The sequence below is a fragment of the Myxine glutinosa genome, chromosome 1 (assembly GCF_964187855.1).
Source record: "Myxine glutinosa chromosome 1, kmMyxGlut1.1, whole genome shotgun sequence".
Classification (NCBI taxonomy): Eukaryota; Metazoa; Chordata; class Myxini; order Myxiniformes; family Myxinidae; genus Myxine; species Myxine glutinosa.
Window position 1 is genome coordinate 311494389 of NC_136261.1, and position 7234 is coordinate 311501622.

Below are 7234 nucleotides of genomic sequence, written 5' to 3' on the forward strand. Positions count from 1 at the left end.
CGCCTGGGTGTGCGAGTGCGGGGTGGGTGTGAGGACGTGGTGTGAGGACGTGGCTCAAGCATCGACACCAACCCGGGGTAGCGTTTAGCGGGACGGATAGCAGACGTGAGCCCCCAGTGAGTGGTGTGCAGCAGCGACCGGCGGGGATTGATGTTGCGGCGGTTTCACAAGGACCGATGTGCACGATTCGTGACGGCCCCCGCACTGTATGGTTGGTGCCGTGCCGTGGCGGCAAAGGCAATCGGCGAGGTTCAAGGGGAGGTAGGAGATTTCGGAGCCGTGCACCTTGGCGGGTGCGGTGCTCCGACCGGGGCCGGTTGGGTCATCGTCCATGGGATCGCGAGGCCCCGTGCCGGGATGGGGCCCTGCACCTCGGCCCATCCATACATCCTCCTTTGGATCGAAAATGCCGGACGGACCCAACATACAGGAGACAAACCACCCGCATGGATCGCTCAGCCCTCCGAGGCCGAGCCATGACAATGTACATCCACATAGAGAGGCTCAAGTGTAGCGGAATGATGAGAGTAGTGTACCCTACGTGGAGGAATGGTAGTCTGACCGTGAGCGAGAAAAGTTTAGGGGGGTGAGCATTAGTTTAGGGGTATGGCAGTGATAAGCACATGGGGGTGCCAGCAATGGTTAACTCCATCGAGCACCGAAGCTAGCCGAGGGAGGGCTAGGATAATGATAGGGAATTAAAAGACAGTAGGAACAAAATTTAAGTAGTGACAATTGTACTGTAGTGGGGACGTAGGTAGCTTAGGTGGATGATAATGACAAGGAAGTGCTTAGTTTAAAGGGACGACGGGGAAGCACGAGTATTAGGGGAAGTAGTCAGATAGATGATGCTGTGTGTTTGAGGAATTGTGTGTTGAAAACAAATGGAATTGTGTTGAAGGTGTGTGTGAGCACAAAAGGTGTGTGAGACAAAAGGTGTGTGAGATCAATGGTGTGCGAATAAGTGGTGTGGAATGCTTGGTGTGGGAATAAAAGGTGTGGAATGCATGGTGCGAAGGAGTGAATGGGGGGAGGTGGAACCCATTCGCGAAAGCCCTGGGTGGGTAGTGTAAAGCCAGGTAGAGGGCATTGGCAAAATTTGTATGGATATTGACACCTGTGGTGCGGGTAGTGGGAATGAAGTGTTTTGTTGGGTGCATGAGTATGTGGAATGGCTGGGCGTGTGGCTTAATTGGTGCATGTGGTTATTGGGGCACTCCGCCACTGGTAGTTTGTCAGCCAGGTGAGGCCACAGGTAGGCTCTGGGAGCCAGTTAGGGTAGTTGTGAGTTGTTGAGTGGGGCCCGAGGATCCAAGGGAAGGACCCGGGTTGCCCAATGCCAAGGTGGGCATCAGGGGGTAAAGTGTCAGGAGGGGCCTTCCCCAGTTAGGGTAGTTGTGAGTTGTTGAGTGGGGCCCAAGGATCCCAGGAGAGGACCCAGGTTGCCCAATGCCAAGGTGGGTATCAGGGGGTAAAGAGCCAGGAGGGGCCTTCCCCAGTTTAGGTAGTCGCAGGAGCAGGTAAGCTCAGGTGGCGACTTCAGTGGCGGAGGTGCGCAGGTAGGTAGACCTGCTGGTCGAGCCACACAACCCAGCCCCGAAATTGTGCAAGGGCACAGTATGAAAATTTGTTGGGAGTGAGACCCAAATTTCGAAGGACACCACAGAGTGGGCAATGGGAATTCGGGTTTTTAGAACCACATCGTTTAAAGAGGCCGATTGGCAGGGTACGACCCTGGGTTGTTTAACAGAGTAAATGTCAGTAGCGTAGTTAGGATGAGAAATCCCTTCGCACCATCCACAGCCAATCATCAAGGAGGACGAAGCTCCACACCACGGCTCTGTAAGCTGGTTTGAGTAGTGAGACGCATCATGACGTAATGGGACATTGTGTTTGTTCCATCCCTTCCTTCCTGGGAGGGATTGGGAGATGAATTTGGATTAGAGGGGGATATGGGAGAGAAGACGTAGAGATGATTTGTAAATAAAAGGAGGGCTACGGTAGTGTAAGCCGACGGTGGGGTGTATGGATGGTTAAGCATCAGTCACATTTGCTCTACGGCTAGGATACGGCAGCCGTACCCCCCCTAAATTGACAGAAACGTGCGGCGGCCGCAGAGTTTCTGAGGTGGCCTCAGGGTGGCCCTAGGGCGTATGGCTATCTTTTACAGGCCGTAGGGGTCGCCGTGGAATTATAGCGTGGAGTTATAACTTTTTTCATTTCTAGGTTGGCCGTAGCAATTCGACAAGCCGTAGCCATGACAACTGTAAGTGCTGTTATACTTATGAAAAAGAACTGGTATATATACCCACTCATTACCGTCCGTCTGGCCGCACGTTCGCCTTAGGGCCCCCCTGCGGTCGCCTTGCGGGCACCTTGAGGCTACCTTGCGTCTGCCTTGAAAATTCTATGGCCGCCGCAGGGACGCCCTAAGGTCACCGTGCGACATCAAATCAAAGACCGTACGGCACCCCCACGTTTTCGGTCTCCACAATTTCTAAATACCCGGTGCGGCTACCCGAAAAATAAAAACATATGTGACTGCTACATTGTGTGACCGTGGAAATACTGCGGCCACCCTATAATTGCTAGTGGCCGTAGATGTTTTAGACCCTACGGCCGCCGAGCCAAATGTGACTGAAGCATAAGGGACGAGCCTGCTCTGCTTGCTCTTCCGCGCCCCTCGCATTGCATTACCTTGTTTTTCTGTGTGCCGTTGTGCCCTTTCCGCTTTGCTGGTCGTGCTTTGTCTCTCCCCCCACCCCAGGACCATTTTGGAGGTGGAGCTGTGCAGCACCACCGACCTGTGCAGCATTCTTTCTGCACCTTGCTACATCTGTGCAGCCGAACTGCGCAGCACTTTGCTGCCATATCCTTTTGCCACAAACACACTTTGTTACCATCTGTGCAGCACTTTGCTGCCACAAACCTTTTGCTGCACCTTATCACCCTCATGGACCACAAGCTTTGTGGCCTTGCACCTCTGCTGTGCAGCACCTTGCTGCAAAACCATCTTGCATCTTCGGACCACTTGTTGAGTGGCATTAATGTCACGCAGTCGGACCACATGAGGTTGGTCCTGCCTGGCAAATAAATGAAATAAACGCATTTTTTGTGCCTTTTTATTATGGTGTGCTAGGGATGAGAAGATGTGTAAGTTTAGGTAGCCCTCAAGATTAAAAATGGCCTGTATGCCGGTCCGGGGGCTAGCCGGTTTGATATATGCACACAGAAGAAGCAAGGTGCAAGAAGCAAGCAGCAAATGACATGATTTATGAGTGTGTTGTGTTTTTGCTGTGCTTTCTCTCTCCCCTCCAATCTTCTCTTCCAAAAAGGACAGGTCCTGGGTCATAGAATTGTAAATAAATTAAGTTTCTGGGTTTGTAAATATAAAAATGCTGCCCACCGGCTATGTGTTTTTTTTTTTGTTTTTTTTTTTTTGTATACTGAATAGAGGCTCGTGAAAGAGCTAACATTTACTTCCCAAACAAATCAACCAGACAAACAAAATATATAAAAAGAGGGAGCGGAAAAACAAGATCGGGAGAGAAGGGGAAGCACACAAACACAACATTTGAGAGCAGGGAGATGTATGCAAGGGAGAGGGCTTGGGGGGCGGAGGCGTGGGAAAGGGGGGGGGGGGGGTGAGGGAGAAGTATAAAACACAAGGACACCAAGGACTTCCAGGACAGAAGTTGGTATTTCAAAAAGTGGAAATGGGGTGAAATTAGCGGGGGTAGAAAAGATCAAGGTTTTGGATGGGGGAAGATAAGAGATGGTGGTGAACAGCTGTTTTAAAGACCTGGAGGGTGGAGTGGGATTGAAGAGATTGAGGGAGTTTGTTCCAGAGGCGGGAGAAAAGAGGAATGAAGGAGTGAAGGTGAGCAGAGAGTCTTGATTTTGGCAGTTTGACCATAAGAGGGTTTCAGGCAGATCTTGTGCGACCTGTAGGAATATTTGCGAGACAGAGCCCAGAGAGAGCTGGGGGGGCAAGGCCAGAGAGGAGTCGGTAGAAGACGGAAAGACCACCAACCTGCCTGCGGTGAGTGAGTGAGAGGCCCTTGGAGTTAGCTTCATCGCGGGAGATTCCAATGATTCTGAATGCTTTGGTTTCAACAGCGTGAAGACGAGCTAGGTGTGAGGCAGGAGCACCAGCCCAGAGGGGAGAGCAGTATTCCATTGAGCTGCGGATGAAAGCCTTGTATGTGGTGAGGAGCTCAGGTGTGCCAAAGAAGGACTTCTCACGACGGAGGATGCCCAGTCGGCGACTGGCTTTGGAGGCCAGATTTGAAATGTGGTTTTCCCAGGAAAGATCATGGCAGATAGTGAGACCCAAAAGCTTGAGTGACAGAACTTATTGGAGAGGATTATTCAGAAAGTGGATGGGAGGGTTGTCCAGTCGGTCTTTTCGGAGAGACATCGGAAGAGTGTGAGATTTGTCAGGATTGAAAGACATGTTCCACTTGTTTGCCCAGTCTGTGATTTTGTCCAGGTCTGCAGAGAGTGAGGAGGCTGGAGACTGCCGATCTGAGGGATGAATAATGGAGCGACAGAGAGTAGAGTCATCAGCAAAGAGATACAGAGGATTTTCAAGAGAGTCAGAGAGATCATTGATGAAGACCAGAAAAAGCACAGGGCCCAGAACACTGCCTTGTGGAACTCCAGCCTGAACAGGAAGAGGAGATGAGAGAAACCCATTCAGGACGACAAGTTGACTTCGACTAGAGAGGAAGTCCGTCAGCCATGCGTGGAGATTTCCATGGATACCAAAAGAGGAGAGTTTGGTGAGCAGAGTGGGGTGCCAGACCGTATCGAAGGCACGTGATATGTCAAGGGAGACTGCTCTAATTTCCTGTTTGGCATTAAGGACCTCCATCCATTGTTGAGAAAGCAGAAGCAGCATGTCCAGAGTAGAGGGTCCAGGTCTGAAACCAAATTGATGATCAGAGATCAAGCCATTGGAGAAGAGGAAAGATTTCATATCTGAAGCAATGATGGATTTCATGACTTTGCTGATAATTGGGAGAAGGCTGATTGGTCTGTAGTTGCTGGGATCTGTTTTTGCACCTTTTTTGTGCAAAGCGGTGATGTTGGCAGATTTCCAAGCAGATGGAAGATGACCTTGAGCAAAAGAGAGGGTGAAGAGAACAGAGAGAGGGAGTGAAAGAGCGGAAGAACAGGATTTTAGGACCCGTGGGCTGATGCCGTCAGGTCCAGTTGCAGAATCCGAGTCGAGGGTTGACAGAAACTTTTCCACCTTGTCAGGAGGAAAGGACACAGAGTCCAGGAGCAGCTGGGTACGACTGGGTACGGTGGGTACAGAGAGGGATGGGTTTGGGACACAAGATTTAGAGGCAAACACAGAGTTGAAGCATTCAGCTTTTTCACGTGCGGAGCCAGCCGTGTGGCCATTTGAGGTGAGGGAGGGGATGGAGGGGGAACAAACACCAGAAACGGATTTGACCAGACACCACCAGGATTTGGAGGAAGGAGACAGGTTTGAGAGTTCATTCTTGAGTGTGGAGAGATAGTGCTTCCTGGCAATCCTGAGGGTAGACACACACTTGTCCCGAGCTTGGTGGAAGGAACTGACATTGCCTTCAGTTGGATTAACCTTCCAAGAGGCAAAGGCAAGTTCTTTCAGGGCAACTGCCTCACCACAAGATTCATGTACCATGGACGGGGGGAAGGGTAAGACAACTGAAGACGAGATGGGCTAAATCTGTGCATGAGAGAGAGCAGTTTGCTTTGGAATAATTCCCAGGATGAGTTGATGTCAGAGGCAGTGGAGATGGGAGACCAGTCCAGCTGATGGATGGCTGCTTGAAGACCGTGCCAGTCGGCCTGAGTGAAATGCCAGACTCGGCGACGCTGAGGAGGCTCTCTGAGAATGGCCAGAGAGATGTCCACTTTAACAAGCACATGATCAGAAGAACCGATTGGGGCAGAAGAAGAGCAGCAGACATTAGCAGGGAAGTTTGTCATAACCAAGTCTAGAAGAGAAGATACACCATTGGCTGAGATCCTGGTCGGGAAATTGACAGTTTGTGTCAATCCCAGTGAGTCGCAAAAGTCCTTTGCTGAGGAGCCATGGCTGGTGAGAGATGAACCCACACCCAGCCAGCTGGCATGATGACAGTTGAAGTCGCCACATATGAGGAAGAGAGAGTTGGGATGAGTGGTTAGAAATTGGTCCATGTTGTCAGACAGTGAAATGTAAATGGAGTCATCATTGTTTGGAGGACGGTACAGAACACATATGAACAAAAGGTGGGAGCAGAGAGGAAGCCATAGCCAGAGGTACTCCTGGGGGTGAGGTGGAGAGAGGGCAGTGCAAGGAGAGTGAGGAAGAGAGTTTTTGATAAAGTTAGCCACCCCACCACCAGGACGAGGCTCAGGTCTATCATACCGGAGGAGGGAGTAACCAGGAAGAGATATTAAGGAATCAGAGACATCTTGAAAGAGGAAAGTTTCTGTGAAGCAGATCAAGTCTGTTGCCACAAAGTTGGAAGCACACAATCGTTTAGAATGTCATTGTATGCTGTAGCATTAATATTTCCCTTCACTGGAACTAAGGGGCCTAGCCTGATCCATGAAAAACAGCCCCAGACCATTATTCCACCTCCACCAAACTTTACAGTTGGCACTATGCATTCGGGCAGGTAGCGTTCTCCTGGCATCCGCCAAACCCAGATACTTCCATCGGACTGCCAGATGGTCAAGCGTGATTCATCACTCCAGAGAATACGTTTCCACTGCTCCAGAGTCCAATGGTGGCGAGCCTTACACACTCCAGCCAACGCTTGTCATTGCGCATGGTGATCTTAGGCTTGTGTGCGGCTGCTCGGCCATGGAAACCCATTTCATGAAGCTCCTGACAAACAGTTGTTGTACTGACATTGCTTCCAGAGGCAGTTTTGAACTCGGTAGTGAGTATTGCAACCGAGGACAGACGATTTTTACTCGCTATGTGCTTCAGCACTCCGCGGTCCCGTTCTGTGAGATTGTGTGGCCTACCACTTCACGGCTGAGCTGTTTTTGCTCTGAGATGTTTCCACTCCACAATAACAGCACTTACAGTTGACCGGAGCAGCTCGACCAGGGCAGAAAATTGACGAAGTGACTTGTTGGAAAGGTGGAATCCGATGACGGTGCCATGTTGAAAGTCACTGAGCTCTTTAGTACGGCCCATTCTACTGCCAATGTTTGTCTATGGAGATTGCATGGCTGTGTG